Source organism: Neofelis nebulosa, chromosome 14 (assembly GCF_028018385.1).
Source record: "Neofelis nebulosa isolate mNeoNeb1 chromosome 14, mNeoNeb1.pri, whole genome shotgun sequence".
NCBI classification, from domain to species: Eukaryota; Metazoa; Chordata; class Mammalia; order Carnivora; family Felidae; genus Neofelis; species Neofelis nebulosa.
The window spans coordinates 74,950,052-74,976,235 of record NC_080795.1 but is presented as its reverse complement, the minus strand read 5'-3'; the positions used below and the strand labels follow the sequence as shown (position 1 = coordinate 74,976,235).

At 53.0% G+C, this 26,184-nt stretch overlaps 1 protein-coding gene across 4 annotated transcripts in view; it reads left to right on the top strand.

Moving 5' to 3' along the window:
• The window catches only part of ST3GAL1 (ST3 beta-galactoside alpha-2,3-sialyltransferase 1), a 92,948-nt gene that overhangs the window by 36,078 nt on the left and 30,686 nt on the right, over positions 1-26,184 (top strand). Inside the window, exons 1-2 of one of the 4 annotated variants that reach the window (XM_058699149.1) lie at positions 17,744-17,870; positions 17,968-18,023. The exons of 1 other annotated variant lie outside the window; for it this stretch is intronic. The gene's annotated coding sequence lies outside the window, so the exon portion shown is untranslated. Of the gene's footprint in view, positions 1-17,743; positions 17,932-17,967; positions 18,024-26,184 lie in introns of those variants that run through there. 2 more of the 4 variants (XM_058699147.1, XM_058699151.1) reach the window with 2 other exon arrangements.

The following is a 26,184-nucleotide window of genomic DNA, read 5'->3' as shown; positions in this document are numbered from 1 at the left end:
TACCTTCTGTCCCTTGCCGGCGTTCTTTATTGCTTCCTAGTTTTCCTTCTTCGCTTTGGGCCTAAGCCTCTGGAAATGAAATCCCAAATCCCTGGGAGGCTTTCTTGTTAAATCGAGCCCTTAGGAGAGCTCTAGGTCAAGGTTCTGGGGAGACTCCAGCCCAGCATTGGGCTGCTAGAGAAGGTTTTAAAGGTGCCATTATTTTTTAGGGTTTGTTTTATTTTGTTTTGTTTTGTTTTTGGTACTCTTATTAAAGTAGCCATGACCACGGAAGAAAATCCTGAAAATAGGGAAAAATGTAATGGCCCCGAGGGTAGGGAAGGGGGCAGATAACTCATGGAGCCCTCTTTCCAGAAAGTACCTATGTTAGCATTGTATTTCCTTTCCCTGGATTTTTGGCTCCTGTACTGTTGAGACTATAATTCTGATTCTGATACCCTTTCTTTTGTTTGTTTATTTTTTCCAATTTAACAGCATGGCAGATGTTTTCCTGTGTTATTTTGAATTCTTCTTGAACGTTATTAATGATGCAGACTTTTCCATCATATGATGGGTATTTGAACATATGAGGTTGCCCTTAATAGTTTCTTTAATGTGGAGCACATTGGCACTCTCTGGCATTTTGCTATTAAAAATAACCTGGTGGGGCGCCTGGGTGGCTCAGTCCATTAAGCATCCGACTTCGGCTCAGGTCACGATCTCACGGTTCATGAGTTCGAGCCCCACGTCGGGCTCTGTGCCGACAACTCGGAGCCTGGAGCCTGCTTCGGATTCTGTGTCTCCCTCTCTCTCTGCCCCTTCGCCACTCATGCTCTGTCTCTCAAAAATGAATAAGCATTAACATTTTAAAAAAAAAAATAACGTGGGGATAAGCCTCTTGGGCACAGACTTGTGCACATCAAGCCATTTCCTGGAGGGGAATTACAGAGTGGAAGCAAGAACGCTTTTGGGGCCTCTGATGCCCCACACGAATGGCCTTTTGTCACAGACAGAAGGCTGACGTCTGGCAGAGCTAACAGGAGCGCAGCCGCCTCTGCAGGGGGCTCGCGTTGCCCCGGAAGGGGGTTCAGAACCCATGCGCTCCCTACTGCCAGGGAAGGTACCCAGTGGGCCAGGCTCAACCCCTTTTCTTGAAGAGGCTCTAGGAGCTGTGATGATCCAGGTTAAGTTCCTTAAAGCTGGAATGACTAGCAGCACTTGGAAGGCAGAAGTGTCTGTGCATAGAAGGTTCTGTGATGCTGGAATAGGTTTGCCCCCAGCAAGACGGAGCTCAGCATAGAACGTGCTCAGCACACCCACCCCCATGGTGCGTGCTCCTTGCGGGGCCCCTGTCTTCCGTCTTCGCCACCGGCCTCTGCACTTCTGACCCAGAATGCCTTTCCTTCTTTGCTGATTCTCCGGAGCACCTGGGATCTAAGCTGCTTCGTGCACAAGCCTTCCCTGCTGTGGTCCCACCGCAGGGAACGTTACATTACGTGGCACACAGCAGATGCTCAGTACCCAGGTACTGAATGAGTCAATGGTGAGTGGGGGAGAGTATAAAGACCTTCTCAAGGTCCCGAAGCAACCATACTTGACCACATTCATTTACTTGATTCTTTTTTTTCAATGTGTATTTATTTTTGAGAGAGAGAGAGAATCCGAAGCAGGCTCCGGGCTCCGAACCGTCAGCACGGAGCCCAACGCGGGGCTCACACTCCTGAACCGTGAGATCATAACCTGGACAGAAGTTGGGTGCTGAACCGACTGAGCCACCCAGGCGCCCGCACTTCTTGGAATGTTAAATATGTGCCCGGCCTCCAATCCCGGACACGCCCCAGGTCGCCCGACGAGCTGTTTCTGTCATTGTCCCATGTGTTTCCTGACTCCTGACACCTTGACGTTATCACAAAAAAACATTTTCCTCATTTTTGTTTTTTCTATGAACCAGAAGTTTTCTCCCTGTGACACATGTGAGAACATTCTGGAATGTGCTTAATGGTTTCCTCCATACTTTGGCTAGCTCTCTAATCCCACCCTGGAGTGCAATTCCTGGGGCAGAGAGCGTGCCTATGTGAGACTTGCCCCAGGACTGTGGGTGGTCCCTAGAATGGCCGACCCGCCCACCTTCCCATTCGCTGGGCATGAGGCTCTGTGTCTGCACGCACCAGAGATGCTCGGCATCACAGCGCCTGCTAATTTTTTGCCAGGCTCAGAGGCATCGAGTGCTGCCTTGTCCTGTCTGCGTTTGCATTTCTTGGATCGCTAGCGAGGACCCTGACTTCTGCCCCTGCCTTGCCCTCGACCCGGCCCCTCACCAACCCCACGGCCCCCAGGATCACTCTCTCTTCTGCCTGTCCTTCAAAGTAAAGATAGACACTTGCCCCTTCCGCAGGCTCTGGTCTCCGGCCTCCCCCTCTCTCTGCTCCTCACGCTTCCAGAAAAGCAGGATGAGATCATGTTTACAAACCCAGTTCGGGGCTCTCACCCCGCTGGGATCAAGGTCTGTGCTAACATTATACAGGCTGTGCAACCTGCACCGAGGGCCTTAGCCTCTCTGAGCCTCGGAGTCCTCCCTTGCAAACCAAGTGTTACAAACAGCACCTCCTGGGAGAGTTCTTTTTTTTTTTTTTTTTTTTTTTTTTTTGAGAAGTCGGAGATATTATTCGCACGCGGTGTTTAGCACCTCGTACAGCCGGGTACCTGGTAGCTGTTGGGTATCAGAGTCCTGGTGATCCTGCATTGTCATTACCTGTTGACGTGACTGGCCTCCGCCGCTTGAGAGGACTCCAGGGTGGGGCTGCTGTCACTGCATCTTATATTTTCAGCTCCCGACAGTGCCGGGCAAACAGCAAGACAGTAATGACGGGTTGGTCTAGATGCCATTTTAAAGTCCCTTCCAACCCTGAAATTCTATGATCAGAAAATTACCCGGGAAAAAGCCTTCCTTCCTAAGGTTTCTCAATGGGGCTTTATTACACACTGCAGGTAATTATAGAGGCCGTGGCAGGAGCGCTGCGTGGCCTGAAGGCTGCCCGGTGCATTTCAAGGACTATCATCTTTCCACTGACCGGGGGACTGGAATCCTGGCAAAGGCAAGGGCCTCTCCCTTCACAGGGCCGTGAGGGGCAGCCCCGGAGGACCCAGCCTCAAGCTGGCAGTCCTCCACTCGCTTCCCCGGGGGCTGGCAGGGCGGCATCTGGTGGCGTGTGAATATCAGGAAAGTCATGGAAAGCAGGAGCCGAGGAGGCCTTTGGAACCTCCGGTCCTGGGGGCACGGTCTCCCAGGTGCACAGGGGCCACGTGGATAATACCGATGGATAAAGAGGCCCGGGTAAGCGGTAGGGAGTAGTGGGGTCTGTGGCAAACTGGCACACTGACCAGGTTCTGACCAAAGGAGATGGCCACTGCTTAGCCCCGGGGAAACGGGAGTGCCAGCATCCTGGATCTTTTGTCCTCTTGCCGAGGAAGCCACAGGTCCAGATTTTTAGGGACAGTTTTCTGATTTTTAAAAGTTATAGCGAGGGGTGCCTGGGTGGCTCAGTCGGTTGAGCGTCCGACTTTGGCTCGGGTCATGATCTCGCGGTTTGTGCGTTCGAGCCCCGTGTCCGGCTCTGTGCCGACAGCTCAGAGCCTGGAGCCTGCTTCAGATTCTGTGTCTCCCTCTCTCTCTCTGCTCATCCCCTGCTTGCGCGCCCTCTCTCTCTCTCTCTCTCAAAAATAAACATTAAAAATTTTTGTTTTAAAGTTACACCTAATTCAGGGGCACCCGAGTGGCTTAGTTTGTCGAGCGTCTGAATCGACTTCACCTCAGGTCGTGATCTCCCCGTATGGGATGTGGGCTTGAGCCCCGTGTCGGGCTCTGTGCTGGCTGTGCGGAGCCTGCTTGGGATTCTCTCTCTCCCACTCTCCCTGCTCCTTCCCGCCCCCACAATAAATAAGTAAACTTAAAAAATAAGTGACAGCTCATTCAACGTCTTGTCGATTGCTGTAAGGCACAGACAAAACATGCCAGGAGGCAGCACTTTCCATGCCCTGTGATTTAACACAAGCTTTGACAGATTGGGAAACTGAGGCTCAGAATTCGGGAACTTGCCAAAGGTCCCCTCGAGTGGTGACCCCGAGGGACATAAAGCACGGTCCTTTGCAGCTTAGTGCTGGCATGTTGCCCACCACCCTGATGCCCACCACCCTTTCCCCCGGGCAGGCACTGAAGCCCAGAGAAGCAAAGGGACTTTCTCTAAGTCACACAGCTTTGTGATGGCAGAGTCTGGAGTAGGCCTGGGCTTTCTGAGCCTGTCCAGCCACTGTGTGGCCAGAGACGATCCTGGAATGGTGTTGGCAAAAAAACTTGGCCCGGAGCTTGGCACGGGGCTCGTTCTGAGCGGGGGCCAGTCAGTGGTCAACGGCTGGCCCGCCAGCGAGCAGTAACGGTAAGGTACCACCGCTGCCCGGAGCGGAGGGCAGTTTGTGGGTAGTTTGTAGGCTTGCTGAGCTAATGGACTCAACCCCGAGAGTGCAGAGAACATCTCTGGTCTCTCCTGAAGCGTCTCTCCAACCAAGTGCCTGGAGTCTGATCGAAGGACATGTCCTTTCCCTTCACATCCTCAGATGTGAAGTTTCGGACGGAGTGGGAGATGTTTATTCTCCTCTGTGGCCAGCCCCATGGCCCAGGAGAATGAAGCTGGGCTTGCAGTTATGAGAGTAAGGAGCCAGTTCTAGCTCACCGCGTCCCGACTGTGACACTGGCTGGCCATTTTAATAATTGTTGCCCTGCTGACGTCCCAGAGCGATTTATTGTGAGAGTGTAGTCCAGCCGATGGGTCCAGATTGCCAAAGAAAATGCTAGAGAAACGTAAATTATTTTCGGCCTCAAATTCCTTTTGAGCTGGGGTGGGAATGCTAGGGAGGAGTCAGAGCATCCGGCGGGTGCAAAGGCCCTGAGGCAGGAATGAACTTGGGGACTTCAAGAGCAGATATGGAGTTGGCAGGACTGGAACAGAGAGATCAGGGGAGAACGTGTAAGAAGCAGAAAGAGGTGGCCCATGGACGGTCAGGAACAAGGGGAGGTCTCTGGAGGGAGGATCCAGCTGGCTGGCATCTCACAGGAAGGTGAGCTCCTCACCACCCTCTGAGGCACAGCTTTCAACTGAGGCCTGGGCAGGAGAACAGAGAGGTCCAGAAAATGGAGAAAACACAGTAGGACTGGGGAGAAGGATCACCCCAAAGACATCAAGGAAGCGGGGTGGATCCTCTGGTCTGTGAAGTGTGAGTAGGGCTTGGACTGAAGACAAGGCCCACAGCCCCCAACTGGCAAGGCCAGGAACCCGGCGGACCTTGAGGGTCTTAGCAAGACAGACCCGTGTCATGTCTGGACCCTGTGTGTCCACCTGTGCCCTGAGATCGCAGGACCACACGGCCCCCCGCCCCCCGCCATTCCTTCCAGCCTCATTCATTTGCTCAGAGGTCCCTGCCGCAGGACAGAATCTCACTGCCTGAGAATCCAGGAGTCTGAGGAGCCTCCCGGGATCCCTCCACTCCTGCCGTGAGAAGGCAGTGTGGTTCCGGTCCCAAGGAGCTGGCACAGGGAGGAAGGCAGGGACCCCCCCTAGAAGGATACTGGGCAGCTGTTAGAAGGAAGAAGGGCAGCCACAGGTGGTCCCTCCTTTCTTGACCCCTGGCCATTCGCTTCTCTTCCACAGCACACGTCCGCCCTGTGCGCCCTGCGGGGGTCACAATAGAGGGCCGGCGGATGTGGCTCTGGGGGGGCGCCCTGAGCTACTCGGTGACCCCCGAAACCACAACGAAACACACACATTCCCTGTTGCCCGGGAGCAGGAGGGGGTCACACGAAGAATGAACTAGGGCTTGGTCAGGCGTGTTGTTTGTTCTTGAGTCCTGCGATTCTAATACCATAAGAAATGACATCTCTCTGTTATTTGTATCACTTTGATTGTTCGTGCACTAGAGCTCGCTACTCTTTGTAGCTGACAGGTCACTTGCATTTCTCCTGAGCTGTTTTGCCTTTCTCGTCCTTTCCCCACTTTAAATTTTTTTTTTTTTAATGTTTTTTTTAATTTATTTTTGGGACAGACAGAGACAGAGCATGAACGGGGGAGGGGCAGAGAGAGAGGGAGACACAGAATCGGAAACAGGCTCCAGGCTCCGAGCCATCAGCCCAGAGCCCGATGCGGGGCTCGAACTCACGGACCGCGAGATCGTGACCTGGCTGAAGTCGGACGCTTAACCGACTGCGCCACCCAGGCGCCCCTCCCCACTTTAAAAAATAGGCGTGTGTATGTCTGTGTGTGTGTGTGTGTGTGTGTGTGTGTGTTCTTAGTTTGTAAGAGCTCTTTATATATTACGATCAGCCAGGTGCCACAAATATGTTTCCTGGTTTGCCTTTATTTTTCTCTGTTGTTCAGGGCATTTAATCCCATAGACAGCTTTTTCTTTCAAGGGCCAGGCAGTAAATACTCTAGGCTTTGAGAGCCATAGCCGTTCGGTCACTGCTCCTTACCTGTCATTGTAGCACAAAAGCCATCACACGCAATATGGAAATAAACGTGCACGACTGTGTCCCGATAAAACTTTATTTACACGAATAGAGGGCCAGGCTGTAGTTCACCAACTGCTGCCTTACAAAGGTTTCCATTTCTAATATGCTCCATCTTTTCCTTTGTGTAAATATGGAAATTTATGCGGAACAGAGAACTTCCCCACTTCAAGGTTAAGTGAAGGGGGAAAACTAGAAGAAGAAAAAAACCACCTTACTCACAAGTGGTAAGAGCAAAATGCCCCATGAGTGATTCATTCTGGCAGTTGGTTCAAGACAAGGCATCCTGGACGTCCTGGCCCGAATCTGCACGTTGGACAACCCAAGTCCCCGGGGGAAGGGAGGGAGGCCCCCGCTATAGACGAGGCACAGGGCGGGGTCAAGGCCAGAGGCATCGAGACGCGAGCAGGGTGGGCCAGAGTGGAGGATGGCTCTCGAGGGGTTTCCTGTGCCCTGTGTGCCCTGTGCCCTCCTCTCTGACCTTTGTTCTCACCACCGACCTTGACTTTCAAGTGTATTCTCAGGGGACACTCCTGTCCATTCAGCCAGTTAGTCCTGGGTAGCCCCAATGGGACCCCAAGTGAGGGTCCCCAACTTCCCCGGAAGCGACGAGTCCCCTTTGCTCCCTCTCCTCCCCCCCAGATCTGGACCCTCCTACGGACTGAGTTCTCAGCCTGATGTTAAGGAATCACACGTGGGTTTTACGCCACGCCAGAGGAGACTGCTCTAGACTTGTCTTCGGATCCTTTCTTGCAGGGGTTCTTCTAGTCAGCGCTGCCTGCAGGAGACAGCTTGCCTGTCAAAAATTTTAATTAAAAACTCAAAAGCCCCAGCAGGTTCTGCAAAGGGCCAGTGGAGAGATGCATTTGCTTGTCTGGATTTGCAGGGTCCAGTGGCTTTCCTCCTCCTTCCCTCCCAGCTTCCCTCCCCTGCCCACCCTTGGCTTGGGTGGCCTCAGGGCACCCTGAGGATAGGACGCTTGGGTTTGAGTCTCCAAGTGCGCTCACAGAGAGACCCTTTACTGCACCTTGACGGATGCTCCTTAAGAATACAAGTGATCAGGGCACCCCGGTGGCTCAGTCGGTTAAGCGTCAGTCTCTTGATTTCGGCTCGGGTCATGATCTCACGGTTCGTGAGACTGAGCTCTGCCTTGGGCTCTGTGCTGATGGTCCAGAGCCTGTTTGGGATTTTCTCTCTCTCTCTCTCTCTCTCTCTCTGCCCCTCCCCTACTCACGCTCCATCTCCCTCTCTCTCAAAATAAATAAACATTTTTTTAAAGCTAAAAAAAAAAAAAAAAGGGCGTGATTACATGTAACAAGGTCTGTGGTCTGTAGCCCAGGGGAAGGGAGATGACTTTTAAGTCCTGTGTCACCATCAGCGTCAGCCCCGGAGCCTGGCAATCTGGATTCAGGTACTGACATTGCCATCTACTGGCCATGTGACCTCGGACGAGTGACTTCACCTCTCTGTGCTTGCCCAAAGAGGAAGTGACACGAGGCCCCTGATACTAGGTTGTTTGGAAGATGAAATGGCTTAATCCACGTAAAGCGTTTGAAACTGTGCACATGTGAGTCGTTGGTAAACGTTACCTGCTAGGTACCTAGTAGGTGTTCACAGTCGCCCTTCTGTGTTGCCATTATATTCTTTTTCACTATTTCCCCAGGGACTTAGAGGTTCCCTGCACGTCTCCCTCCCCCTACACCGCTAATGAAAGCCCCAAACCCGGATAACCTTGCCTCTCCATCCTTCGCGGGCCTCGGCTTGATGAGAATTTTCAGAAGGTGTTTGCTGCTCTTTTCAAAACCCCTGAGATGAGTATTTACTGCCAAAATGTGCAAGTACATCGAAGGGATTTAATTCGGGCACTGGGTAAGAACGCTGGAGACTCAAAGAGGGAGAGCGGCGAGGGTTTCGCTCCTCTGCCCTCTGTCCGCTGTGACCGATCACTTAGATTCCTAGTGGAAGAGTCAGTGGCTGTTACGGAGAATTGCACAGTGTGAGGACTTCGGAAGAAAGAACTGGGGGCTGGCCCCCTCAGACTCCCGCTCCATCCCGCCCCCCACCCTGGGCAGAGGAGAACCGCCCCCCCACCCCCCAGCCCAAGCACACACACTGTCGGTGGTGACGAGACCAGATACCCGTGCCCAGCGTGCCGAGTCTGCAAGCCGCCTTCACTCCTCTGTGTCATGGCTACCGACGTGCCCATTTTCCGGACGAAGAGACTGAGGCTCCAGAGGCTTTCAGTACTGGTTTCAGGCTGGCTGGCAGGCAAGCGGCAGAACCCGCTTCAGAGAGCAGCGAGCCCCTTCGAAAACCCACCCTCTTGCCTCAACTCGTCTCCGAGTTGAGCAGATCTTCCCCCACGCCTCCCGCAGCCGCGTTTCATTTGATGTGGGATGAGATGGAAGGACAATGAAATATTTATCGGCCTCGTGTCTGATGGGCGCCTTCACATGAAAGCCCAGAGAAGCCGTGTGGGAGGTGGAGCTGGCACTTGTCGAAATAATCCGGCGTGAAAGGTGGCGTTGGCCTGGGGGCCCCGGTGGTGTTCGCTGTGGCCTGCTGTTTGATGTGATCCGGAAGCTTCAAGAAGAGGGGGGTGCTGCCTTGTTCGCCCTTGAGTCCCCAGCATCCAAAACAGAGCCTGGCACATTCTGGGCCCCGATGAGTCTTCGCTAAATGACCGAGGGCGTCTGGTTGCTCATTATGAAGCCAAGGGTTTGGACCAGGCGGTTGCCGAAGAGATCCCTCGCTCTTGCCGAGTTCTCTGAACTTGAAAACGTTTCACTCGTGCAGCTTCCTCTTACTGACTGTTGTGGCTCAGGCCAGCTTTATGCAGGGATCTCAGTTCCCTCCCAGCAGAGCCTGAGGCAGGCGTTCGGCTGTGTGGGTGGATTACCAAGGAGGTGCTCCAGGAGAAGGGGGGGGCGGTGAGGGGGACAGGACAGAGCAGGGTGGGGGAGAGAAGCTGAGAAGGGCTGGGCCTCCAGCTGTAGTCAACCCTTAGCTGACTCCATGGGACCCCTGAGCACAAAGCACGCCCACATTAGGGTTGGTTCCACACTGAGCCAAAGGATGCCAGCATCCTGTAACCCCGGGCACCTCCGTCATTGTCGGGAGGCTGCCCGGGGGGAAGGGGACCAGGGTGTGGTCGCCTCCCAGGGAGGGCAGCTCCCATCCAACCGGGCTGATCCTCCGGAGCCAACGGTCACAGCAGCTGAGGGGGGGAAATGGCCATTCAGGCTGGTGCCAAGACCATCTGCTCTATGGGGACACAGAGCCGTCCAAGTAGCCCGACCCTGGCTGAGAAATGAAAACCTGAAACCTGCCTTTCCAGCTGAAGGGACTCCGGAGGTCACTGGGAGTAATCTGCAACCTAAGGAAAGCCCAGCATCTCTTGGTTACCAGCTCCTGCCCCTCGGTGCCACTCAGGTTTCCTGCTTGTCCTCTAGGCCAGCCCAGAGAAGAAGATTTTCTTTTCCTCGTGTCCCTACTGTGTGCCAGAAACCGGGAGCTTTGCACGGCTCGTCTCACTTAACTCTCTCGATAACCCTGCGACGTGGGTCTTATAATGCCGGTGTCTGCACGGCCTAAGCCCTGGCTCTTGAGGTAAAACATCTGGCCCGAGGCCTTGCAGCTAGTGGTGCAGAATGTCACCTCCCTCTTCTGGGCCAGAGCCTGTGATCTCTCTTCTCTCTGTGCTGCCTCCGTGAGCTTGGGTTGGGGCAGAAGAGGCATCCGTCTGTCTATAATCTTCTAAGGCTCCCACTCGCCTTTGGCGTAAGGCAAGGCCTCTGGGCCTGGCTTCCCAGGCCCCTCTGGGTTTTGCCACCTTCCCACCTATTCCGTCGCCTCCCTCATGTTGCCTGCCACCACCCTCAACTGTGGTGTGAGGGGGGGAACTGGCATTCGCTCACTACCTGAAAACGTTAGCTCTTGGTTAAGGAGCCCTCACCGTAGGCCCATGCTGGGTATACTTTGTACGGGTTATCTTGTGAAATCCTTGCGAGAATCCGTGAACTCAGCCCTGTTTCTCTGGCCTTACAGATGAGGAAGAGGGGCCCAACGAGGTGAAGTAACTTGCTCAAATGCTCCTGGCCAGTAAGTAGTAGAATCAGGGATTGAACCCCAAACCCTGTGCTCTCAGCTACTAGACCAGGGCCTGCCAAGAGAACTTTCCCGGGGATGGAAATGGTCCAGACCTGTACTGTCCAGTCCAGTAGCCACCCACCACATGGGGCCGTTGCGTCCTGGATATTTGGCTAATACAACTGAGGAGCTAAATTTTACATTTCATTTAGTTTTAAGGAGACGTAGCCACGTGTGGCCAGCGGCTGTAAAGAACTGAGGAGATCCGGAGGCGTTCCTCTGCTTGCTAGCTAAGACCTTAGCTGGATGCCAGATGCCGGCGGAAGACATGAGTTTCCTGGATCAGAGACAAAGGACTTTGTTATTCACAGCACAGCCCGCAGCCTGAGCTTCATGTTGGCCTCATTTCCCCTGGCTTTGCTTCGCGGATGAGGAACCATGATCTTTTAGAACGGGCTGCGAGCAAACCTCCCCAACTTTTCCCCTGGGGGGGGGACATGATGATACTGCTCCAGACAGACACCCTCCCCCTACCTTCCATTCCCTATACATCCTTGAAAAGCTAGCCCAGAACAGAAGCTGCCAGTAATTCTGCTTCTAAGAGACATAGATGCACAAGAGACCATGAGGGACTGTCTCTCAACAGGAGCTGCTGTGTTGGGGGTGCCACCTGTGTGACTACGCTGAGATACTCCACGTGTGTTCCATCATTTGCTACCCTCCAGGAGCCTATGCCGTAGGCCTCAGTTTCCCCATTTTTCAGACGAATCAACTGAAGCTCACTTGAGTTGTCCTCCCTGAAAATTCCAATTACGGACTCTTCTACTCTTACTCATTGTCAGCTCTGCCCTCCCCCCCCCCGCCCCCCCCCCCCGCAAAACAAAAACAAAAACAAAAACAAAAACAAAAACAAAAGCAAAAACGTGAAACATTTGTTCTCCTTGCTCCCTTTCAAAACTTGACCCTACAGGACTCTGGAATTCCTTTCCTCTTGTGCCTTGTCACATTCTTCCCATCTCTCTAGATCTGGGGCCAGGGCTGCCTCCTCCCTGAAGCCCTCCCTGCCCAGCACAGTCTGTGTCTTCTCTAACATAGAGCGGCTGGTCCCATGCTCTTGACAGGCAGTTGTCTATTGCCTATTGCGAGGCTTGAGGGAACACAGACCAATGAACAGGGACCCTCAAAAGAACAACTCTAGCAACCACCGACTCCTGTTGTATGGCCTGCCATGTATTCACAGCTGACAGCCTCACCACCTGTTCCAGGATCCGGGATCTGTGAACAGGATTGACTTTCCCAGAAAGAGAAGGGGGTGTTTTGAAGTGACTCAGAGGAAAGCTTGTTGAATCAGTGTTGAGTTTTGGTAAATCCACCCACGAGGATAGAGACACTTGACATTTGCCTTCCAAGCCGGCATGAGGAATGAGTCTCATTTCTTCCTAAATGAGCAGGAGGCGGTGGAATGATGCCTGAGCTGCTCTCAGGAGACCAAGGTTCTGGTCCAAGTTCTGATGCTAACCAGCTGTATGACCTTGGGGAAGACACTCCCCTTTCTGGGCCTTAGTTTCTCATCTGTGACGTGGGACTGGAGTGAGAGAAAAGGAGCCAGCCCTTCAAGGTACCTTTCTACCCTTCTTTCCAACCCATGCTTCCCCAACAACTCTGGGCCTGGGAGAGAGCCCAGCTTCCCCTTCACAAGACCCAAGGGCCTCCCTGCTCCTTCCTTATCCAACCTCCTGCTGCCTCCCTGAGGAGGACTGGGCTCTGGGCGTCCTCTGGTAGAATGTAGACCTCCACACTGGCTGGCCAAGGGGGCGCTAGCCATAAGGATGCACTGAAAGAGGAGCACTTGATCTGAACCCAGCCGTGTTTCTTTAGCTTTAACACATCACACGCATCCTACTTGACAACCATAGTGAGCCCTTCCTAGGTCAGGCACTACGCTGAGGACTTGATATCCTCTCTCGCAGACTCTTTGCGTCAACCTCAGGATGTAGGTACTATTATTATCCCCATTTTGCCACTGAGGAAACCGAGGCGCAGAGAAGTGAATGCCAAAGAGCTGGCAAATGGCAGAGCCTGTGCTGGAAGTCAGATCTCCTGAGCTCCTACTCCATTCTTACACATTGGATGTTGGTTGGTTGCAGATAGAATAATTGCAGACCGAGCCCTACACGTGTCAGCTTTGCTGCATAACAAACAATCCCTAAATCTCAGTGACTTTCAACACCGACGCTCAACCAACTGTGCCACCCAGGTGCCCCTGCATAATCAAACTTAAGCCTTCTGCCAAGAGATGGCACACTTCCTATCTGTTGACATCCCAGTGGCCAAAGCAAGAGAGCTGACCAAACCGAACATCAAAGCAGGGGGGAGGTATAGTCTTCTCACAGTGAAAGTAGGGACCAAGGAGGCAGGAAATACATATTTGTGTAACTCAGTTGGCCATAAACTGCTGGGCTCTGCAGCCAGACGCGTAGGTCTGACCCCTGGCTTTGCCATTTAGTAGCTGGGTGGCCTTCCGGAAGGTACTTCTCCTCCTCATGCCCCAGCTTCCTCATCTGTAAAATGAGCATGACAATTACAGCCCTGCGTGAGTCTCCTGGGGCTGCCATAACAGAGTTCTACAGCTGGGTGTCGTAAACAACGAAAACTTATTTTCTCTTTCTCACTTGGTCTAGAAGTCCAAGATCGAGTTGCCGTCAAAGGTGGTGTCTCGTGAGACTTCTCTTCCCAGTTTGTAGACGGTCATCTTTCTGCTGTGTCCTTGCTGGTCTTTCTTTACGTGTGCACTGTGAGTGCATTTCAGGGTCTCTTCTTTTTCTTTCTTTCTTTTTTTTTAAATTTTTTAACGTTTATTTATTTTTGAGACAGGGAGACACAGAGCATGAACGGGGGAGGGTCAGAGAGAAAGGGAGACACAGAATCTGAAACAGGCTCCAGTCTCTGAGCTGTCGGCACAGAGCCCAACACGGAGCTCGAACTCACGGACCGCGAGATCATGACCTGAGCCGAAGTCGGACGCTTAACCGACGGAGCCACCCAGGCGCCCCTAGTCTCTTCTTTTTCTTACAAGGATGCTGGTCTGTGGGACTAGGGCCCCAATCGTATGACCGCATCTCCCCTTAATTACCTCCCTATAGGCCTTGTCTCCAAATAACAGCCCCGTTGGCAGGGGTGGGGGTGAGGGGGCGGGTAGGGCTTCACAAGAAAGCGCTGAATAGGAGCCGGGTTGCTATTCGTGCTTGGTTTTCGCTTGGCCCGAACTGTACTGATGGGGCATTTCTCTGCCGTGGTGACTCCTCATTCCATTCTTCTTTATGTCCTTGTCACCTGTCCCAATTCCCTGGCACAAACTAGGTGCTCAGAGAAGACATTTTTTGTCATCCTGTGGTGAAGCAGGAAGCAGTTAATGGGAGCCCCCCAGGTTTGGGGGAACCCTGGGTGTTGCTCACCTGCTGTGGCTTGAGGCACGTCCTTGTCTTATGCCAACCGGGATCTACCACATCAAGACAGATGTTTCGCAAATGGCAAGACTTCACTCCTTTTTTATGGCCGAATAGTATTCCATTGCATAGATACACCATGTCTTCTTTACCCGTTCATCTGTTGATGGATACTAAGGCTGCCTCCATAACTTAGCTACTGTAGATAATGCCACGCTGGGTAATATATGGGACTGTTGAATCGCTGTATTGTATGCCTGGAACCAACACAACGCTGTATGCTAACTCTACTGGAATTTAAACAAACAAACAAACAAAAAATAAGAAAATGGCTCAAGTTCTCGCCAGCAAAATCTCAGTAAATTTTCATTTTTTTGTGGCCTTTGGTGCCTACACTAAGGTAATTGGGCAATGTTCAGAACCGGAATTGGCTCCGAGAGATTCTTTTTACAAAGATGCTGTTGTAAACCCCCAAGCGGCAGTAATTCTCCAAGCCCCCTGCCACAGATACTGTCCCCCACCAAGAAAGCACCATAATGACCCTGCACAACAGGGCTGGATGTGGATGGGCATCAGGAGAACTCACTCGCACGGCTTTGTGTCCAGGGAAGTTTCTGGGTCTCGTTTATGAGTTTGGGTATTTGTCTTGAGTAGCCATTCATAGAACCACCAGGCTCAGAGTCTCCTCTTGGGATTCAGTGGCAACACTCTAAACTCTGTGTTCGTCTCTTATGCCTAATACATATGTGGCCTTGCTTAGGGAGGGATGTGTCTGAGGCTGTGTGTTTAGCAGGGGGATCCACCAGCTAAGGAGAAAATGATCACAGGACATGGGGACAGCCTGCCTTTCCAAGTCCTCTGCTTGATGTGGCTCAGCTCAGCTCAGCAGTGTTGGGGCAGATGGTGCCATGTGCCTCCTCCCAGCTCACTGCTAATTAATTATTGGCACAATGAATAAGTCTGTGCGCGTTGACTCCCGCAGGCTCAATTTCCTCATCTGGGAAATGGGATCAATGACACTTCCCATAAGATGTGTCGCATCTGGCCCAGAGTAGATGGTGACGGTGAATGGTGATGGAGATGAGAGTAGTGATGATGATGATGGTGATAGTGTTGGCGATGATGATGCTGATGGTGATGATGTTGATGGAGACGGTGATGATGTTGTTGATGGAGATGGTGATGATGATGTTGATGGAGGTGATAGTGGTGATGATGTTGTTGGAGGTGATGGTGGTGATGATGGTGATGATGATGTTGATGGAGATGTTGATGTTGATGTTGATGGTGATGATGTTGATGATGATGATGTTGATGGAGATGGAGATGGTGATGGTGATGTTGATGGAGGTGATAGTGGTGATGATGGTGATGATGGTGATGATGATGTTGATGGAGATGGTGGTGATGATGGTGATGATGATGTTGATGGTGATGATGTTGATGTTGATGATGTTGATGGAGATGTTGATGGAGGTGATAGTGGTGATGATGTTGATGAAGGTGATGGTGGTGATGATGGTGATGATGGTGATGATGATGTTGATGGTGATGATGATGTTGATGTTGATGATGATGGTGATGATGATGTTGATGTTGATGATGATGTTGATTGAGATGGTGATGGTGATGATGATGTTGATGGAGATGGTGATGGTGATGTTGATGGAGGTGATGGTGGTAATGATGGTGATGGTGATGGTGATGATGATGTTGATGGAGGTGATAGTGGTGATGATGTTGATGGAGATGGTGGTGGTGATGATGGTGATGTTGATGGTGATGGAGATGGTGATGGTGATGATGATGTTGATGGTGATGTTGTTGATGATGATGGTGATGTTGATGGTGATGATGATGTTGATGGTGATGATGATGTTGATGGAGATGTTGATGTTGATGGTGATGATGTTGATGATGATGATGTTGATGGAGATGGTGATGGTGATGATGATGTTGATGGTGATGTTGTTGATGATGATGGTGATGTTGATGGAGATGGTGATGGTGATGTGATGATGATGTTGATGGTGATGATGGTGATGTTGATGATGATGTTGGTGGAGATGGTGATGGTGATGTTGATGGAGGTGATGGTGGTAATGATGGTGATGGAGATGGTGATGGTGATGTTGATGGAGGTGATGGTGGTAATGATGGTATGATGATGGTAATGATATGATAATGATAAAGATATAATGGTGATGCCACTGCTGTTGATATGATGATGATGAAGATATGATGATGGTGATGGTGAAGGTGATGATGAAGATATGACGATGATGATGGAGATGATATTGATGGTGGTGATGATGGCGATGGTGATGGTGGTGGTGGTGGTGACGGTGATTATGATGATGGCAGCTTTTCCCATAGAGAGGACTTGCTATATACCAGGCATAGTTTAAACACTTCATATATGTTGGCCTTCTTAATCTTTTAAGCAAGCCGGGAGCTAGATGCTGTCATTCTCCCTACTTTACAGATCAGGAAACTGAGGCATGGTGGAAAAGTGACTCACTGAAAGATACACAGCTAGCCGCTGCCCTGATGGCCTTGAAGCCCATCCAGTGTTAGTTATGCAAGACTATGTCCCCCCGCCCAATGCTCCCCGGCCTGTGGCAGGAAAAAGGGTGCAAACAACACACGCTGCTTATTCTAGAAAGTAATTACTTCGAATTAAACTATTGTATACTTTCTAAAAATTTCTCCTTTCATGTTGTTTCCATGGAGAGTCAGACAGAGGCAGGCCAGCCCATCCTGGGCACTGACTCTCGCTGGCCGGAGCGGCCGCTCTGTAATATTAACATCCATGGGCCTCTGGGTCATCCATTGTTGACCTGCAGAGGTCAGTGAGCTCAGATCCACGGGCGCAGATGCGTTCAGGTGAGAGGGAGAGAAACAAGCCCAGGTGGTCTTGACTATGCCGAAAGTTCTTTTCTTGCTTGCCTTGGCAGGCACACGTACTAAAATTGGAATGCTATAGAAAGTTCTCTTCATCCCCACTCCCAGAGGGAAAGCATTTTGCATGCCTCACAGGTGACGAGAGCCGCGATAGCGAGTGGCTGAAGCTACTGCAAGCTGAGGGCTTATTATTAATACCATGGGGAGAGCTGGGGCGGGATTTTCATCTGTCCTTATTACTGTTTGGGGAGCCTCCCTCCCCCCCCCCCAGCACTTAGGAAAAAAAGCCCAAACAACAATAATACTTCCTGAGTCTCAGATTCAAGTAACCTCTCCCTTTACAAAATGCCCAGCTGTCTGATTCCTGCCACTTAGAACATTCCAGAGTCAGACCCTCCTCCCCCCGCCCCCCACGTGAGCCGGGACTTGCCACCAGCCCGGCTGCAGGCGCTACCTGCACGGGCCTCTCTCTTCCCGTCATGGGGGAACAATAGCTTCCAGCCCCGCGCCGCCCCTCCCCGCTCCTGTGGCCCCACCAAGCCACTCCGCATGTCTGAGCCTCAGTTCCCTCCCAGGTCCGGCGGGAGGCCGGAGCTGCCTCGGGGACTGTGCGTGCAACCGTGAGGTTGCACAGGGTGTGTGGAGTGGCTGACCCTGCCGGGTGCACAGGACATCTCCAAATTAGGCACACCCCGGCCCCTGGTCTCCGATCTAGGGCAGGAAGTGGCCTCGGAGATCGCACAGTACACAGCTTTCGTTTACATGTTGGAGCACAGAAGCCTCCCCACTCAGTGCTCCCGGCTCTGACCCCGCGCTCTGCTGGTGACTCTTGTCTTTCGCCACCCGTGGGCCTGACAGGGCTCTGCCATCAGAATAGCACTTCCTATTTACTCTGGGTGTGTGAGCTTAGCTTGTTGCTGGCACAGTCTGGAGAGATCTTCCCGCCTTCTCCCTGCGGTAAGTCTGAGTACTTTTTTTTTTTCTGTTTTTCAGATGAAGAAGCCGAGGCTCAGAGAGGTTGAGGCACTCCCCCCGAGATCGCCCAGCTGGTGAGTGGTTGGAACCTGAGCCCAGCTCTCTGTGACTCCAGAGCCTGTGCTGTTAATTGCTTGCTTTCTCTGTCTTAAACTGCGTTGAAATGGTTGTCCCCCGGCAGCCAAGGGTGGGAGACCTGTGACCCGGTTAGTGTCGTAACTCTCCCGGTGCCTCCTACCGAGCACAGTAGGCCTTCCAGACATACAGGATATTTTGAAGGGGATCCTTTCTAATCCCGCGCGGTGGGGCAGTGTTCAGGGAACCGGACGCTCATCGAATCACTGGAAAGTTCTGCTTAGCCAAGGGCTTCCCGTTTTTGCTACGTTTAAATGCCCCAAGTCACCAACGCGTGCGGCGTGAGAAATGCATTCTGCGCCCCGTCATAAAGCATGTCTTACATTTCATGTGCAGACTGTACCTATAGACCATTTTGACCATGGAGGTATCTTTGTGATTCAGAAAGTACGATCCTTGACTTTGCGGTGGGAGGGAGGGCAGGACAGGTGGCGGAGGAGGGGTCCAGCACAGGGCTGACACCAGCCCAGGCCCCCAGTGCCCTCCTCCCACACCCAAGCAGGTGTCTTGCCAAGGGCTAACCTCCGCCAGCCTTTTCTGCACCCTCGGTGTGATTCTGACCATCTCCGTTTCCCGGTCCTGCTACTTCTCACGCTCCCCCCCTCTCCTGTCACCAGGAGTGCCCGTCTCCGTTTCCTCATCCTTGAGGCCCACTCTCTTGTTTTCAGAAGGTTTCCTAGAACCTGCTTCTGAAAAATCTTTGAGAATGAACAAGCCCCACTTAGTAACGTGACCGCAGATGAACCGCCTGATTTGGTCTCCTAAGTCCTCAGAGAAAACTCTAGAGTAGGTGTAGAGGTGGGTGTGATGTTGGTTTTCAAGCCATCTTCGGGGTGGTGGGGAGGCCCCAGCGTCCGGGCTGGGCCCTGCCCACCCCTCAACTGGAAAATCTGTTTCAGTAGCTAGTTTCCGCCCGGGTAAGATTCTAGTTTAAATAAAGTCCGGAAACCACGACCTCACTAACGTCCTCGTCCAGAAGTCCGGAAAGCTGGTTCTAGGTCTGGTTCCGCCGCGTTGCACTGGGTGGACTTTGCCAAGTCCTTTACCTTCACTGGGCCTCAATTTGTCCATCCGTGCAGTGGGGTCCTTGTGGTTTCTGGCCAGAGCGGCAATGAGTCTTCGATGATGCTCATGCAGCCGCTTATGCTCCTGAGTTGACAAGGAAAAGCCCATCAGGGCAGGGGACTGACTGAGAAAGGGGTGATGCTTGATGAAAACAGCCCCACTCTCCATGAGTACCCTGGCTGGGACAAATCCAGAGTCACACGCACTCCCGGGGGGAACGGGCCCCCCTCCGTCTGACATCCCAGTATTCCATGGAAGTCACTCTGAGGCCGCGGGCTCTCTGGGAACCAGACCCGTGGGCCCCGTGGTAGGGCCGGGTGCCCCTCCCATCCTGTGAGCCCCACATCCTGCCTCTCCACAGAGGACCCCAAGAGGCAGGATGCACACTTGCTCGCCACAGCTCTCGGTGCCTGCACAGATGTAGAGTGCGGTTTTGTAGTATTTTTGGCTTCATTGTTTTTGCAAAAGCCAGAGGAAGTCTGTAGGCGGAGCTCTGCCTCCCGTCCCCGAAGGTGACTGGTCTGCTCGGTCCGGGGCCAACAGACCTCAGGTCGGAAGGGGAAACCTCCCGAGGGGAGAGGGCACCCGCCCTGAGCCGGACACTTGCCCTGGGCCATCCGTGGGCCACCCTGCCTTGAGGATGTCACTGTCATCATCCCATTTTCCATATGAGGACACTGAGGCCCAGAAATGACCCAGAACTCCCCCTCCCCCACCACCTCCCACTCTACACAAACCCAAAGGGACCTCTGCTCGCTGAGCTCTGAGCACTTTGCATCCTGTGTGCGGCCCACACATATTGAGGGCCCACCGCTGTTCTCAGTATGGGGGACACAGCAGTAAAGGACACAGGTGAGGTCCCTGCCCCCTCTAGTGGGGGAAGAGAGACAAATAGAGAAGGAATACCGTGTACAGTGAAGTGTCATTTTGTGACTGAGTCTGCAAAGGGAAATGTAGCTGAGCAAGGGAGCACTGACAGCGATGCGACTTTAGGGGGATCAGGGAAGGCCCCTCCAAGGAGGGCATGTGGGCAGAACCATGAATGCAGCCAGAGAGCAAGCTGTGTGGATTCCAGGCTAAGAATTTTCTAGGCGGGGCAGGAAGGGTGGCAGGTGCAAAGGCCCTGGGGCAGGGAATGTGACTGTTGTACCAGAACACTCTTCGACCCTCTGTGTGTTTGCCTCCCCACTCTCCCACCAACACAGCTACTAGTCTCTGTTGTCTCCTCCATCTGTCACCTCCAAGTGTCTGCAGGGGTGAGGTAGGGGGTCATGTCTATGTAGCAAAAAAAAAAAAAAAAAAAAAAAAAAGAGAAGAAAAAAGACAAGGAAAAGAAAAGAAATCAAACAGAATTGAGTGGAGCAGAAGAAAAGTGTATATCTAATAGGAGACGACTCATCTGATTCCTTAACCCATTTTGTACAGTTCATTCCTGGTTGACATTTGAAGTAGCTTCATATTCGGTATGGGGGGGGGGTGGGCAGAAGCAGACACACCTGTGGCCCGGCACGGCCATCAGCAGGCTGTGATCTTGGGCAGCTTCCAGTCCCGCCTGGAGGTCCCTTCTTCCTCCGTCTTGGTTGGTATTGACACCTGTCTGGCACCTGCCAAAGCAGCTCACGGGCGGGGTGTGCTGGAAGGGGCATGTTTGGAGAGTTAGGGACCACGGGTTCAAGTCTTGCTGCCACCACAGACGCCTATACAGCCTCGGACAAGTCACGTCCCTGAGCCTTGCTTTCCCTACCTGGAAAAGGAAGCAGAGAGGTAGGGTCCTCCCTCCGTTCCTCTGTGATCCTGAAATGCCACAAGCCTTTGCCTCCGAGGCAGGCGGCAGTCAGGCATCGGGACAGAGCCTTCCAGCAGCTCCCCTTTGATTTTGTGAGCCTGGAACTCTCAGCAGAGGGATGCCCAGTGTAGGGGGCACGACCTCGGTGATCCTGCCTCGGGCACTCAGATAAGAGCCTCAAGCAGTCCTCGCCTCTCTCTGGTGTGGGGCCTGTGGCTGTGGAACCAGAAATTCATTTCTAGGAGCAGAGGAACGTCTCTCTTTCCCTGGGACCCAGAAGGACTTATTAAAGTGTTCCATTAACTGAAGCTCATTCAGCTGGAAAAAGAATAATCAGACAGCAGTACTGCCTGGTTACTGGCCTGTGAACTCCTTGAAAGTTTCCCAGAAGGAACACTTAACAAGCCCCTGTATGGGGGCGCCTGGGTGGCTCAGTCGGTTAAGCATCTGACTCTTCGATTTCAGCTCAGATCATGGTCTTACAGTTTGTGGGATCAAGTCCCACCTTGTGCTGTATGTTGACAGTCCGGAGCCTGCTTGGGATTTTCCCTCTCCCTTTCCCTCTCTGCGCCTCCCCCACGCTCGCTGGCTCTCTCTCCCTCTAGATAAATGAATAAACTTAAAAATAAAAATAAAAACTCCTGTATGTAAGAGAGCCCAGCCCTTCCTGCTTCCTCCCCGACGAGCAGTCAGTGTGGGAGTCGACCAGCAAGGCTGTTATCGTTCGGCGTCATCCCTCTGTCCATCTGCCCATGAAACAGGCCCCCATACGGGTACAGTGCCAGAGATACAGAAGTAAATGAGACACGGTCTGTGCTCTCAGTGACCATTCGGGCTCAGCCTGACCACTTTCCTCGTTCGGTCGAACTCCAGACACTTCATGGCTGAGCTGACTCTGAAGGTCACAATAAACATTTGAGCTACTTTCGCCTGTCAGTGTTATCTGTTTTCCACAATGCCTGCGCCGAATTCATTGGCTTAGCCTTCTTCAGTCAAATAAATTTTCTTTTGGTTCCTTCCTTCCAACACATCCTTGTCTCACGTGAATTTGGGGGGAAGGGAAGTGGCCAGAAAGTTGCTCGTGGGCAACGAGGCACTTAACAAGGGCATTTTACTGATTATAAAGTTCAGGATTTTGTAGCAAACGGTAAGCAAGCCCTCTTTTGGTCCCAGACTACCTCAGGTCTTGCAATTGGCTGCTGCAAACATAACCTTGAAAAACAATCCAGATAAAGGACTGGTCAGGGCTTTGCATTCTGAGCCCACCCAGTGAGACGTGTGGGAATGCACGAGACCCTTGGAGGACTGTCTCTTGACAATAGGTTGGCACAGAAAAAGTCTGGATTTGATCCCGAGGTCTGACACCTACTAACTGTGAGATTGTGCAAATTGCAATTGTTCAGTGTCTTTTAGCCTCAGTTTTATCATCTGTAAAATGGGATAATACCTACCTTTCAGGTGATTGTTCCAGATGATGTAAGATCGCTGTTGTAGGAACATGACGGGGAACGAAACGGAGTCTGAGCTCAAGGACCCTAATTGCATGGAGAACCTTTTCAGCTATCCATAAGCACGTAACGTTGGAAAACAGAGGTGGGCCAGGTGCAAAGGGTGGTAGGTGGTGTGATTCGGGCGTGCAGAAGGTTCAGAGAGAGTCTCTCTGACGAGCTGACATGGGACCCAGCATCCTGAGTTAAGTGGTGGGTGTCGTCCTGTCTGTGGGAGGAGCATCCGGGCAGGGCGCACAGGCGGTGCACGGGTCCTGGGCTTGTCATCTTGCAAGGGGGCACGGGGCTGGGGAGCACAGTGGGCAAAGGGAAGGCGTGGAGAGTGGGGTCGGAAAGTAGGCAAGGACCCGTTCTAGGAGGATCTCGCAGGCGTCGAGGGGCACGGGGGAGCAGGAGAGCATGTTCGGTCCGGGGTTTGCTTTTTATCGCCGCCCGTTAACTGAGTAGCTAGCCTGTTACCGTTGCTCGGATCGCGGCAGGTGCCGCGAGGCTCCTGGGTGTGGACGAGGGCCTGTTATGAATGGGAGAGATCTCACACCTCTTCTGCCCAGAGCCCGGGCTGAGAGTTTCCCCTTCTGAATTTGGGGGCAGGATGATAGCTCAGTCAATGCTCACAGAGGCTGAGCTCCCAAAACAGGAGGGAATGAAGGTTCTTGGGGCCGGGTCCAGGCCAAAGCTTACCAGAAGTCCCTTATCTCGCCAGGCCTGGCTACCTATCTGGAAAAGAGGGAGAAGATTAGTAGCCGGGCACGTTGTGAGAGCCTCGTAAATAGAAGTTGAACCTAAAGACCATGTGCTTATTATCTGCATTAGCAAGAATATTGTATTCGAGGCAACTTCTGCTCAGAGACTGAGACTGTCTCTGCCAATAATTTAACACAGCTTCACTGAGGGAGTTATAATTTATAATAGTAATATTTCACAAGCCAGTAGGATAGAGGATGATGTCTCTTAATAAGCCATTAAAGAAATAACATACTCCAAACCAGTGATGAATTACACTGTTGTTCCAGGCACAGGGGCGATGGGAGGAATAGAGTCCAAATTCAGTTGAGGTGCACCTTGCTAGGAGCTGGTTGTCTGTGGAGTCAGGCCTTCCAAGCACCAGCTGTTGGCTTGGGTCCCTCGATGCCGGGGCACGTAGCTCGCGGTGAGGGCACCGGTGTTGACAGGCGAGGTGGGCTCCTCCAAAGGTCCAGGGACAGCTGGTCCAGGGCTGCTCCGTAGTGGCCCAGGGACAGCTCCGTGGCTCGCACCCCTGCCCACGAGGAGAAGCCTCACCAAGGCAGAAACAGATGTCCCTTCTCCTCCTGAGACGGCTGCCAGGTTAATGCCACTGCCAACTGGGAATGGCCCGGCCAAGGCAAGAGCAAGTGTCTCAAGATTTCCGGAGAGTTCCTTAGGTCAGCAAAGAGGAGCCTCGCCCGGACCAAACACTCAGTGAGTCCTCGCAATTCTTGATATTTAACGTTTAATACTTCTTTTTTTTTAATGTTTATTTTTAAGAGACAGAGAGGCAGAGCGCGAGCCGGGGAGGGGCAGAGAGAGAGGGAGACACGGAACTGAAAGCAGGCTCCGGGCTCCGAGCTGTCAGCACAGAGCCTGACTCGGGGCTCGAACTCATGAACCGCGAGATCATGACCTGAGCCGAAGTCGGATGCTTGACCGACTGAGCCACCCAGGCGTCCCTTTGGTATTTGAAGTTTAAATGCCCATCATGTCATAGCCGCCACTCCGTTATGTTTTTATCGCCAAGCCCCCAGCAACTTGGGCACTGCGTGAGCTCCCGCGTGCTTACGGCCAGCAGGTGTGAATGACAGCGTCCTGACACGGCTTTCTCGGTGGAAGGCAACCCACCCTGAGGTCAAAAGAGCTTTGCTGAAATCATAAGGAGGTGGGTTTGAAACCATAACATGCCAATACACAGCAAAGAGGACGCAAACCCATCCTGATAGCTCCTCTTTCCAGGTTTTCGATGGTTATTCCTTTTCTCTATGGATCATAGAAATGTTTGCTATGAAGCTGTGGTCCACAACATACACACACACACACACACACACACACACAGATGCAAAATCCACCCGGTAGTGTCTTCCCCAGTAAAGGATGGTGTTGGTCACTCACTGGGACTGGGAAGGAGAAGGTGTAAAGGGTCAGGACCCCAGAAGGCCAAAGACAAGTGTGAACGGAAGCCTGTGGGATAGCCCCGCCCCTCTCCAGACACACCAAGGCAAGGAAGGCTTCCCGAGGTCGCCCAGCTGGCAGAATCTGAGGGCTGGCACTTGGGTCGCCATTCCTGCCCTGCGCTGTGTATGTTCCGCTACGCCGGGAATCGTGCCGGGGCCCCCCCTGTCCAGCCTTGGTCTCTCTGAGGACCCCGGGATGGCCGCCCGACCTTTCAAAGTCCCGTCTCTCCCCGCTGCCCTGGAGGAGGTGAAAGGACACCTGTTTGAAAGCAAATTGGGCAGAATAAGAAAGTGCTGGCAAAGGTGCTGTGTTCCCTGAGTGGGAAGCCCTTTGATGGGCAGCCGGGGACGAGCCGTGCAGTCTCCCGCCCCCAGGACTCAGCAGAGACACAGATGCGGGGTGGGCGGGGGACTCCCAGGGTCGAGTGCCCACCTGGCGCCCCGGCCGCAAGGGCGTTCTCTGTCCTGTGGGTCAGCGAGGCTCGCTCGTCCCCTCTCTCCTGCCCTGCCTGCCTCCTCCACGGATAGAGGGCGAGTGGCAGCTGGGTGCACCTTGCGGGGGGGTCAGGGGGGGTAGGGCGGAGTGGAGACAGTCCCCCCGCCTGTGTGGACGCACCCTCAGGGGAGGTGATGGGCTCTGTCACCTGAAGGGCAGATACGTAGCTCGAAAAGCTCCGGGTTTGTGGCTGCGCTTGCTTGGGTCACCTTTGGGCTTCACGTTTCTGAAAAGTACGACTCTGGGCCAAGCGGCTTAACCTCCCTGGTCCTCCGTTTTCTCATCCGCAAAATGGACATCTGAACGGATTCAGTGAGTTAACAGGAAAAGAACTCTCAGACCAGCTTGTCGAGCTGTCCTTGGCACCAAGTTGGTGACCGCTCTCTAGAGGGTCAATACAGAGCAGCGATCACATGGGCTAACGGCCCCCGTGGGGGCCGCCGTCCCCTCACCGTCCCGTGGCGCTCCCTGAGAAGCCGTGAGGCATGTGCTGTTGCTGTTTTGGTTCTGCGCACAAGGGCAGGGTATGGCTGAGCGTGGCCAAGTGGCTTGTCCGAGGTCGCACGGCTAATCAGGCTTTGGAGCTGCTTCCCACGTGGCATCTAGACCTGAGGTCTCTGGCTCCACCCACTGTTGGTCACGCGAGTGGCCCTGAGTAGGTCCCCTGACCTGTGTGCGCCCGTGTGGCCCATAGGTGCCGCAGGATGAGGCGTCTTCATGATGGCTGATGACGCGAGGCGGGAAGCGATGACGAGGAGAGAGCCGGCTGGGTGTTCCCTGTCCCCAGCATCTCCCTGCGCGGTTTCAAATACGAACACCACAGGGTGTGGCATCACGGCAGGCACAGGACACACAGCACAGGCTTTGAGTCCAGGTCGAATCTGGAGCCCAGCCTTTGCTGGGTGCCCTTGAGCACGTGCCCTCAGCCTTCACGAACAGAGGTGAAACACCCTCGCTTTGCCGGGCTGTTGCGAAGATTGAATGAGCCCCAGCAGAGACGTCCAACCGGCTACGGGCACACGGTCGTGGACGTCAGGAGCAGGTGTCCGGGCCTCCTTC